Genomic DNA, 12,788 nt, shown 5'->3' with positions numbered 1-12,788 from the left:
AAACTGATATGCTGTCACTTCAAATTACTTTGCATTGGCAGCTGTAATTATTTAGAATTACAAGTTAATTTGGCTGGTTTCCAGAATAAATAAAGCAGTACAAAAGTGTCTGGATGTATTTATTGTGCTTGAATGATTGAATTTTTTTCTTTTGCTTTAATGCTCAAGAATAATTTCATCTAACAGCAGGAGGTGACTAGACTTCCCACCAAACTGTTATTTTATTACAAATTTAAGAAATTTACATAAAAGGGATGTTTAATTTTAATTACAATACTAATAATAAAATGACTAAAGCACCTTAGCATAGTTAAGATGATGACAATGATAATGGTAACAAGAAAATAACAATAATAAAAATAACAAATATACTTTAAATAATTTTAAAAAATGGAAAAGAGGCAGAGCCAACATGGCAGAGAGAAGCCAGGAAGTTGCTTGAGCTCTCCCCAATTTCCCATAGAAACAACATTAAACCAAGCCTCTACACAGATTCTGGAGCTACAGAACCCACAAAAAGATGGAGTGAAACGATTTTCCAGTTTAAGACAATTTATAAAGACTTCAGGAGAGGTCTGTCTCACTTGGGTAAAAGGGAAGCCCAGTCTAGCACAGACAATTTCCAGGCAACCCAATGAGAGACTCTTGGTCCCACAACAGATCAGCAATGAAGGTCCCTTGGTCTTGGCTCAGCAAGATCAAATTGGTCAAATGGAAAAGGAGGTATAAAAGCTAACTGAGGAAAACCACTGCTTAAAAGTGAGAATTTGGTAAGTAGAAGCTATTGGCTCTATAAGACATTAAGAATCAGTCAAAATCAAAACAATGAAAAGAGAAGAAAATGTAAAATACCTCATTGGAAAAACAACTGACCTAGAAAATAGATCCAGGAGATATAATTTAACAATTACTAATATACTGGAAGGCTATGATCAAAAAAAGAGCCTGGACAACATTTTTTCAAGAAATTATCAAGGAAAACTGCCCTGAGATCCTATAATCAGAGGGTAAAATATTCATGGAAAGAATCCACCTATCACTTTCTGAAAGAAATCCCAAAATGAAAACTTCAAGGATTATTGTAGCCAAATTTCTGAAGGTCATGGAGAAAGTACTACAAGCAACCAGAAAGAAACAAATCAAATATCAAGGAGCCACAGTCAGGATTACACATGATTTAGCAGCTTCTATATTAAAGGATAGGAGCATTTGGAATATGATATTCTGGAAGGCAAAGGAGCTAGGCTAGGATCAGAACCAAGAATCAACTTCCCAGCAAAATTTAGCATAATCTTTCAGGGGAAAAGGTGGATAGCCTATGAAATAGGGAACTTTCAAACTTTCCTGATGAAAAGACTGAACTGAACAGAAAATTTGATCTTCAAATACAAGACTCAAGAGAAGCACATAAAGGTAAACAAGAAAGGGAAAAAAAAGTTATTCACTAAGATTTAAACTGTTTTCCCTACACATGAATATGATATTTGTAATTCCTGAGAACTATATCTCTATTACGGCAGTTAGAAAGAAAATACATAGACATAAAGTATACATGTAAGTTGACTTTGATGTGATGATTAAAAAAAGTTAAAGGGTGGGAAAATGATTGTAGTGGGAAAAAAGGAAAGGAAAAGGTAGAATAGATTAAATTACATCACATGAAGAGGTACAAAAGATATATTACAGTAAAGGGAAAGAAGAGAGGAGGTGAACATTGTTTGAATCTTACTCTCATCAGATTTGGCTCTTAGAGGGAATAACATACACATGCAATTTGGTATATAAATTTATCTTACCCTGTAGAAAAGTAGGAGGAGAAAGGAGAATGAAAAGGGAAAGGAGGGGGCTGACAGAAGGGAGGGTATATTGAGGGAGGTAGTAATCAAAAGTAAAACTCTGGTGAAGAGGGACAGGGTGAAAGGAGAGAGAAAAAGTATAAAAATGTGGGGGGATAGGATTGAGGGAAATATACAGTTAGTAATAATAACTGTGAATGTAAATGGCTTTAACTTTCCCATAAAATGGAAGCATATAGCAAGATCAAAAACCACATTCCTACAATATGTTGTTTACAAGAAATACATTTGAAGCAGAGAGATAAGCACAGAATAAAGGTAGAAGACTGGAGCAGAATTTATCACGCTTCAGTCAAAGTGAAAAAAAAAGCAGAGGTGACAATCTTGATCTCAGACAAAGCAAAAGCAATTATAGATCTAATTAAAAGAGATAAGGAAGGGGGAACTATATCTTGCTAAAAGGTACCATAGACAATGAAGTAATATCAATACTAACTATATGCATCAAGTGGTATAGCATCCAAATTCTTAGAGGAGAAATTAAGTGAGTTACAGAAAGAAATAGGTGACAAAAGCTATATTAGTGGGGATTTATCCCTCTCAGAACTAGATAAAACTAAACACAAAATAAATAAGAACTGATAGAGTTTGAATGCAGATTAAAACATACTTTTTAACTTTCTTTCCCGACCCCATTTTTTTTTTGGTTTGTGTTTTCTTTCATAACATGACCAATACTGAAATTGTTGTTGTTTGTACTTAATTCTGGAAGAGGACCATGACATCAGGAAGGTGATTCCAAGATAGGCAAATAAATTGGATTTAAGTGAGGGAGGGGTATGCAAAGTTACCAGCCTCTTTTTCTCCTCCTGAGCTATCTGGGTGCGGTGGCAAGATCAAGATGACTGGAGATAGCCTCCAGTGGATAGTGCACTTTATTTAAGAAAGTCCTGCATTTTAATACCAACTGAATTAACTTTTTAGTTGTTTCTTTGGTTAGTTATTTCTTTTTACTAATTTTTATTATTTAGGACTCAGGGCCATTCTTCTTGCATCTTTTGTTTAACCAAAAAGTTTCTCTTCTGTTAATATTAACCTTATTTGACCGAGACCTGTCTCATTGAATGATGCAGTTGAAGGAAGCTCATGACCATTTCTCCTATTTGCAAAGTTGTTGAACTGGCTGAAAACTGTTCCATAAGATGTAGAAATTTACTTGGGGCCTTGAGCATTTTTTAGATAAAAAAGCCAGAGGACAATTTTTAGCTGTTCCTGACTCTTTGGAAACATGTAAATCACTTCTTCCTCTTTCAGCCTATTGGTGAAGTTTAACGTGTAACCTGACTTACTTTACCTATAGTCTATTTAAAAAGATTTGTTCCCTTAGGGGATATATGAAATTAGGACTCTGTTCAGATTTTATGTATTGAGCAAAGTGTGGAATTATGAACGTGTCTTTTTTTACTAGCTATTATTATCGAAGAGGGATGTATAAGATTGCAGTACGTAAAGCAATTATTTCTCTGTCATTGATGTAATTTTCTTCATAAGAGGTCTTGTTAGAATCCTAATCTCCATTCAGATTTTTTTTTTTTTTGGCCTGAGGTCTGAACCTATAATTAAGCAACATAAAATCTAGGTTTTTCTTGCTTATAATTTCTCTGTTATGGTACACTTACTTTGGAAGCGGTTATCTATCTCATGACCTCAAAAAGGAGATATTTCTCCTCCAACTTTACAAAATGCATGACTTCAGAACAAAGACAAATGAGTCACAAGAAATTAATTCTAGAACTGATTCAAATTCTTATGTTTCTGAAGTTGCCAGAAGAGGGACAGTTCTGGTCTTTGTTTTGGGGGTGACCTGCCATGTTATTTCTCCATAGCCAATGTTGAAAATTGGAATGTCCATCTTGTTATCAGAAACCATACTTAAATTCTTAAAATTCCTGCTTCATCTGAATAATTCATCTTTAATTTGAATAGTCATTTGTACATATGGGGAGACTGAAACATGGTTACTTTATCAAGTTGGTTACTTTCATTTGGGCATTAGTAATCCTGAGCAAAGGAAATAAATGCAACAAAGTAGACAGGCAACAAGTATTTACTAATTGCTTGTTATGTGCCAAACACTATAATAAGTGCTGAGGATATAAATAAAGGCAAGTAGAAAATCACTGCTACATAAAATAGCTTACATTTAGTTGGAGAAAATAAGAAATAGAAGGGATATAAAGGAGAAGGAAGTGAGAAAGTATCCAAACTTATGCATGGTGGCAAAGTCTGGGAAGTTAGAAGCACAGGTAGAAGAGGAATGGAGAGAAGAGAATAACAATTTATTAAGTGCCTATTATGTTTCAGGTACTAAGCACTTTATAAGCATTATCTCATTTTAATGAAGCATGGTTAGACTCTGCCTTCCACAAAATTGAAAACTCCTGAAGGAATCTACCAATGGGAAAACGGGGATGAAGTGATTGGAGGGATATTCTAGGGTGAGAAGTCTCCAGATATTGAGTGTAGTTCTAGGGTAAGAATGTAGCTGAGTCTGAGTAACAAAGCCTGGCTGGTTAGAAGCACATAATGATGCCTAAGAAAGATGTAGGTCTGCGTTCTCAAGTATCCAGAGTATTCTCTAAATAGCAAGAATTCAAAAAAAAATTTACTCAATTCTCCTGTTCATATTGCTTAGTAAACACAACTGAAATGATAGGTTTAAAAAAGCATATTTTTGACTTAGTAGCTAAAACTACATTGTCTAATTCTTTCTTTGCTTACATTAAAGGGAGTTTAAATCAAAGTTCTGTGATTCATTGCCTAAATTAAGTCATTTTTGTGGTAATTTGTTTATTTGTTTTTTAATTGTACAGTGCTCTAAGATATAGTCTCTGGCAATCTATTTTATATAGGCCAATTAGCACATTGTGGGTATTTAATCAATAGGGCATAAAAATGTTAAAAACTGCTTCCATATGTGAATAGCCTTTCTACTCAATAAATGATATGCAAGTGGAGGTGGGGGCAAGTCTTTGAAGATTGATCAGCATGTACAACAAGTAGTCAGGAATAATTTTGTAGCATTAATATCAGAAACTCAACAATCCACCATTTCATATTTATACTAACTAAAGTCTATAATTTCTTTTTTCCTGGTATTTGTTGATATGCCTCTGATAGGAGATCAGTATTTTATATAAACTGCCTTCCAATATCCCTGCCTTCCAAGTTTGACCAGCATGCATGTGATTCTAACCTTTTTCAGTATTTTCAGCTTTTGATGTAAGACATGGGGCTTCATAATTCCATCCAAGAAAGCCAGCTGTGAATCTGTAATGTCTCAAATTCATTTATTTTCAAGAAACCAGATTTATTCTCACTTTGATTCTTTTGACAAGAGAATGTCATAGTGCACTTCACTACTAAGAAGAAGCTCTGACAGAACATTAAAAACCACAAGGTGTCCCTACAGACTTTGGAAAAATAGTAAATAAATAAATAAACACATTGTGATTCAATGAGTACTTCCCCAAGACAAACACATTAATCATACCTTTCATAGGACAAAATTTTAGTGAAAACTTGGCTGAAAAACTGCCTTTAGTTGACAGGCTTTTGCTTTAATTAAAAAGGTTTTTTTTTTCAACCATCTCATTCAGGACAATGACCTTGAGTCTAACAGCTCAAGTTTTTAAAGATGAGCAGGGCAAATTAACTTAACGCTCTTTATCCAACCTTTGGGCACCACTGAGAAAGAATGAAAAACAAAAAAAAATAGCTTAAGTCAGCTTTTATATTCTTATTATAAATAATTCTTATTTTCTCATTACCAAAATACATTAGAGTCAACTCAGGAATAACAATAATTTATATTTGTTACTAATGTTATTATTGTATATTTACATATAAATATGTTTATCATTTATATTATGTATATTGATAACACCTCTTAGAAATACATAGGGCAAACATTACCCATGCTTTGAAGATGAAAACGCTGAGGTTCAAGTATCTTGCCCACAGTTAGGCAACTAGTAAGGGCCAAAGCCAGAATCTGCACTCAGGGCTTCTGACTAAAAACTTTAAAGTCATTGGAACACAGCCATACTGACATATCCAGAAGGGACCATACAGATCATAAATTCCAACCCCTTATTTGGGGTGAAAAAACCTGAGGCTAAATGGGGTTAAATGGCTTGCAAAGGTTCACTTACAGGTCATAAATACGTAAGATATAATATGAACCAAGATGTTCATTAATCCAATTCCAATATTCTCTCTGCCACAGCAGCCTATTCACTGTTTCTTGCTTCCTGTCAATAAACCATGTGGACCTTGGAGGGAAGCACAATAGTATTCAAGTATTATTTTTTCCCCTTCAGGTTTTATTTTTAAAGAGAATTCCTAAGTGAGAAACTCCCTTCACTGGACTAGATTAGCAATTTATCGATACTACCTAATTTGAACGTTAACCTGGATCACTGAGAGGTTTACTAACCTGTCCACTTACAAAGCTGTGTGCCATGGCTTTATGAAACCTAAAGTAACCTTGTTTCATTTTGGGTGGGAGAAGGGGAGATACTGCAAGGGATGAGGACTGTACCAGTAACTTAATCTAAGGGAGGAAATTCCTTTGAGATCAACAGCTCATCTTTAAATTATAGTCTGATTGATCTTTTGGGAACAATAAAGGGTGAAGTGATTTGATCCTGATCATAATCCAATAATACAGCTAGTATAAGTAAGAGTCAATGGGGCAGCTTGGTGGTACAGTGGATAGAGCACTGGCCCTGAAGTCAGGAGGACCTGAGTTCAAATCTGGCCTCAGATCAAACACTTGACACTTATTAGCTGTGTGACCCTGGGCAACTCACTTAACCCAAATTGCATTAAAAAAAAAAAAGGAAAAAAACAAGAGACAAGACCTGAAAACAGCTCTTGCTGATTACATAGCTGGCTGTCTATTCTTTAGTCCATGTTGTTTCTCTGCAGTTTGTATTCATTATAATAGGAAAATATTGCAAAACTATAAACATGTTATGAAGCAGGATTGAATAAAAACAATCTTGTTCTACTAAACTTCTACTAAACTAAACATAGCCATGATAATTTTGTGGATTATGCTTTAAGACTAGCTATGGATCTAAAATTACAAGAAATGTTGAATAATACAAGAAATTTAAACAAAGAATATGGTTAAATTATTATTTTTCAGGTAAATTCTTTCAGTGCTCTTTTGGGTCATAGTTATTAATGATATTGAGATAACTGTCACATCTCTTGGCTGATATTCCTAATGACTCTTTATTTGATGGCTCTTGAATATATAGAAGTATTGAACAATATTATGGGGAAAAGCATCTATCCTTGAGATATCTAGGCATTCTGAGTAACTTCCTAAAGACAGGGATCAGAGCTTTGTATGACTCATACAATTATTAGCATGATAAAATTTTGAAATGTAACAAGCCTTAGAAATCACTTAGTCATTTCACTTATTAAAAGGGTCAAATAAGGATAATCCTAGTGTTATGTACAATAAGCACAAAGTCGTTCAATTAGGAAAGGGAAAAAATCCCATGAGGCTGAGATGCAAGTTGGACTGAGTTTTAAAATTCTTTCCAGATGCTCTGTGGGTATCACAGGAGCTATCATGACAGTGAGGAGATGGGAGGAGGGAAGTTAGAAGTTGGGCCATGTGGTGGACACAGCAGCAAGTCTTGTGTCTTACAGGCAGTCAGGAGTGGAGTCGTAGATGGGCTAAATGATCAGACTGTGGATATAGCAATAAGGAGGATATGAGTCAGTAGAGCTATTAAAACTGCCAATGGAAGTTTGTGGCATGAAGAGCCTACAGGGATGGAGTGATGACCTAGTGGTATGAACATCTGGTGGCTGAGAATATGTGGAAGAAAATAATCATCTAGATGCTTATGCCTGAAATATACAATCAAGCTCCATGTAGGAGCCCCCTACATTGCAGAAGCTTTCTCCAAATTTTTTCCCCCAGTTAAAGAGGGAGTCAGGAAGGGTAGATGCTTTCTTCAACCATTTGATTCAACCATTCAATCAATATTTATTCAGTGGATACTATACAAAAGGCACTCTATTAATTCTGGGGATACAAATAAAAGATAGAAACAGTCTAAGCCCTGAAAGAACTTCATTGACTTTAAGGGGAAAAAAAGACAAATAGAAACATATCCCTTTAGGCTGCATATTGACTCAGAAAATCACAAAATTACATTATCCATGTTTTACTATGTTTTAATTTATTTTGTTAAACATTTCCCAATTACATTTTAATCTGATTCACTCTGAAGTTTTGCAGGCCACATGTGGCCTGCATGATGTGAGATTTACATGGATTCATTTGATGGATGCATAATGAAAATGTTTTTATTGTTTAATGTCCATTTTGTCTTAATTAAATGCTTCTACTGATTGATTTTTTAAATTTGCCTCTGTTTCCAAATCCAAATAATTAATGACCATAGATTTGTATTCAAGTTGACTTTAAAAATTCTCAGGTTCTTCCCGAATAGATATGCAGCAAGACAAGATAGGTGACTTAAAAAAAATTAGTAATTTCTCCTGATAGGAACAAAATGTTTTGGACACATAAAAAAATATGGAAGAAGAATTTGAACACCAGAGATTTATTATAGGTGAAGTAGTAAATATTATACCCAGGAATTACACCTGTATATTCTATCTCTATATTCTATGTCTATATATATTCCTGGATTAATCTAATTTAAACTGGTCAGAACAGTATATATATATATATACACACACATATATGTATTTATGGGGTTTAGGGGTCATTACATATATATATGTATGGGGGTGTGTGTATATATATATACACAGATATATATATATATATATATATTTATGGGGTTTAGGGTTAAGTGAGTTGCTCAGGGTCACACAGTTAGAAAGTGTCAAGTCATATATATATATATATATATATATACTGGTCTGAACTCATTTAAACTATTTAAACTGCTCTGAACCATTAAATAAAATGTCAGAACTGTATTAAACCAGATGGTTTAAACTGGTCAGAACTGGATTAAGCCAGTTTAAACTGGTCAGAATTCATTAATACCATTCTAAAATTTAAACAGGTCAGAACCAGACTAAACTGTTCAGAATCATATTAAACTCATTTAAACTGGTCAGAACCTGCTTAAACTAGTTTAAACTGGTCAGAGGCTGCTTAAACCAGGTTAAATGGTCTAAAGCAATTTAAGCAGGTCATAACCAGATTAAACCAGTTTAAACTGGGTCATGTATTCTATTGGAAAATAATTTTGGCAACATTGTATAACATGGACTGCATTTGTGGCCATGTGATAGAGAAAAAAAAAGATCAAATTCAAGTTCTGTTTTGCAAGTAGAAACAACAAAATTTGATAATTGATTGAATAAATTTGGTGTGGAAAAGTGAGGAGCTGAGGATAGCATAACTATTATGAGTCTTGTAGCTGAAATATTGTCTTATTGTGAAGGCTTCTTTGATTACATTTATTACATGTAACCAGTTGCTTGAAACCCATACCACTCTTGTCTGGACCCCAAAACATTCTAAGCAGATAGTACAAAGCAAAAGTTCATAATTTGAGGGAAAATTATATGAGAGACATAGGATGGACCATATAGAGCATATAAAAGTGGGAGATTAATGAATTTAGGAAACTACTCATAAATTTAATGAGGTTAACATTAAAAGGCATACCACTGAGTCTTAGTCCTGTAGAATGTTTCAGAGCATTCAGAGAATGGTAAATTATTAGCATATATTGTAATAAAATATCAACACTATGGAGTGTTGAATGGAGTGCTGGACATGGAATTGGGAATACCTAGATTAAAATGGTTCTCAGATACTTATTTGCTATGTGAACTGGAACATATTGCTTAACACTTGCCCATCTCAGTTTCCTCTTGTGTAAAATAAAGATGAAAGTACCATCTATCTTTCAGGATTGTTGTGAAAATAATCATGAAATAATATATGTAAAGGCTTTGATAAACCTTAAATCACTAAATAAATATCATCTATCATCATCATCACCATTGTATCTAAAGACAATATTTAGATTAGTTTCTTCATAGTAACAACACCTTATTCTAACTATAGGCACTTGTAGCAATGTCAGTCACTCTAGAAGCACAACAAAATAAGACTAAAGTTTTAATTATTGAATAGCAATAAAAATGCCAAATAAATATATGGATCTCTTTATATGCATTATTTAATTTGATCCTTATTATAACCCTGTAAGTTAAGCCCTATATCTATCACCACAATTTTATGGATAGGCAAACTAGGCCTCGAGAAGAGAAATGATATGCCCAGACTCACATAGAAAGTATTTAAAGCAAAATTCAACACAGGTCTTCCTTATTTCAAGTCCAGTGCCCTAGTTTCTATGTAATCAACATCCCTGATTGAAAAAAAAATGAAGATGAACTATAAAAGATGACTCTTTCAGTTGAATGAATAATCAACGTAATGAAATATCTTTAAGAAGCCTATACCACTATTTTAGGGAGAAAACAAGTGGCTCTGTATTTTTGAAACATATGTAATGAATAGTAAATTGTCTTTCAGAGTGAGAAGAGCTAGGTTTATATCTTATCTCTGATACATACTGGCTGAATGACTCTGGTATTTAACTTCTCAGTGTCCCCAGATAAACCTCTAAGACTATAAATCACAGAAATCACCATTGGTAGAGGGGGTTTCCTCACAGGGAATCCTCTACCTCAGTGAAATTGCAGGTAAGAACTAAAATTCTAAAAGCCTAGTTGTTAATTTATCAAATAAATGAAAAATGGGACCTAATTTATGATAACCTCGGTTAAATGTGGGAGTCAAAAATGTTAATCAGTTATCACACATACAGAGAGAGAGAGAGAGTCCCTGAACTCAAGGAGTATATATTCTTATGAAGGAGATGACATGAAAAAAAGTACATTCAAGATATACACATTTTAAATGAGAGATAATCTCAGAGCAAAAGTACTAGCATGGTGAGAGGAATTCAGTTTCTTTATGGGAGGCAGTGACCAGGAAAGGCCTTCTTCAGAAACTAGGATGTGGGATTTAAACTGAGTCTTGAATAAACTAGACTAGCCAGGATGTAGCATTAAAGAAGGACTAGATTTCAGATATATGAGACACACAGTGAAAAAGTAGAGTTGTGGGTTGGAGTACCCTGTATGAAGAACAGCAAGAAGACTGGTGCCACTAAATAATAGTGTATAGAGGTCTGTAAAGTATAAAGAGAGTAGGAAGGGGCCAGACCATGAAGGATTCTAAATGTCAAACAGATAATTTATATTTATTCTGGAGAAAACAGAAAACTGGAACTTAATGAGTAATGGGTGAGGGTGGAGGTTGACATAGTCACAGCTCCTCTTTAGGAAAATTACTTGGGCAACTGAATGGAGGTGGATTGAAATTGGGGGAGGGGATATCCTTGAGGTATGGAGACCAGTTAGAATGCTGTTCTAATATTTTCAAGTAGGAAATGAAGAGTGCCTGTAATAGGGTTGTAGTTAAATAAGAAGAGGGAAGAGAATATATACAGCAGACCTTTTGAAGGTAGAAATGAGAAATTTTGATAACAAATATGATATTTGGAAAGAGTGCTAGTGAGGAGCACACAATTAAGATTGTGAACCTGGGTGACTGTGAGGATAGTGATGCCCTCAACAAAAATGAGAAAGTGTGACTGATGAGAGTGTTTGGGGAGAAAGAATGATTTCTGTTTTGGACAGATCAGTTTGAGACACTGGATATATCCAAAGGGCAATTAATTGGTGACATTAGATTTAAACTCAGTAGAAAAGTTTGGGCCTGGATATGAAGATTAGGAATCTATCAGTATAGATATAAAAATGGGAAACTATTAAGATCATCAAATAAAGAGAAAAAGATGTACAGGGAAAAATAAAAAGAGGCCTAAGATAAAGGCTTGGGAGAATCCCATGTTTATTGGCTATGATGTGAATAAAGATATATCAAAGGAGAGTGAGAAAGAGTAGTCATGTAGGTAGAAGCAGAATCAGGAAAGATCACATTATAAAAATTTAGGGAAGGTAGTAATTAGCAGCCAACAGTGTCAAAGGCTTCTGAGAGGTCAAAGGATGAAGATGGAGAAAAGGCTTTAGATTTGCCAAATAAGAGATCATTGTTAGCTTTGGAGACAGCAGTTTCAACTGAATATTGAGTTTGGAATCCAGACTAGAAAGGGTTTAGAAGCAACTGAAATCCAGAAACTAAATGGTGTCATAGAAACCCCTAGTAAGACAATTGTTTGGAAAGGAGAAAATGAATCCAAGCCAACTTAAACTTTAGTTCTCTATTATACCAATGATATTCCTTGGTTTATAAAAAAGTCAAATGAAGCAGATCCTTTCCTTTGGGCATAGATATGAAATGATAAAAACCTTTCTATACCTATTTCTAGAATTCTTTTCTCAAATAGAGCAAAATTAACTGGCATCTTTGTCAATTTGTGTTTTAAGAGGTCTGGCTTTCATGGCAGGAAGATATTTACATATTCCAGAAGGTTACTAAAGAAAAGATTCTTACCCAAAAAGACCAGGTCACTTTTCAGACATCTAGTTGTTTAAAATTTATGGTCACAGAAAGATAAGTTGTCATGCTGCAGAGTGTCTCTATACATAGGTATAGTCATATTCACTCAACAAGTGTTCATTAAATGCTAAGTATTCAGTACTGGGATAGGTACAATGGGAAAATATTGAGAAATAGAAGATATGGTAGTTTGTGCCAATAAGGAAAAAAAAAAGGTTTTTGTTGTTGTTTTGTTTTGTTCATGCCTTAGAACTAATTCTTCAAAATCTGTGTTTTGATGGGCGGAGCCAAGATGGTGGAGTGAAAGCAGTGGCTTGCTTGAGCTCTCCCCCAAAGCCCTCCAAATACCTATAAAAATGGCTCTAAACAAATTC

Source organism: Vombatus ursinus, unplaced genomic scaffold (assembly GCF_900497805.2).
Source record: "Vombatus ursinus unplaced genomic scaffold, bare-nosed wombat genome assembly UNPS02011014.1, whole genome shotgun sequence".
Taxonomy (NCBI): Eukaryota; Metazoa; Chordata; class Mammalia; order Diprotodontia; family Vombatidae; genus Vombatus; species Vombatus ursinus.
Note: the sequence above shows the minus strand (reverse complement) of the source record.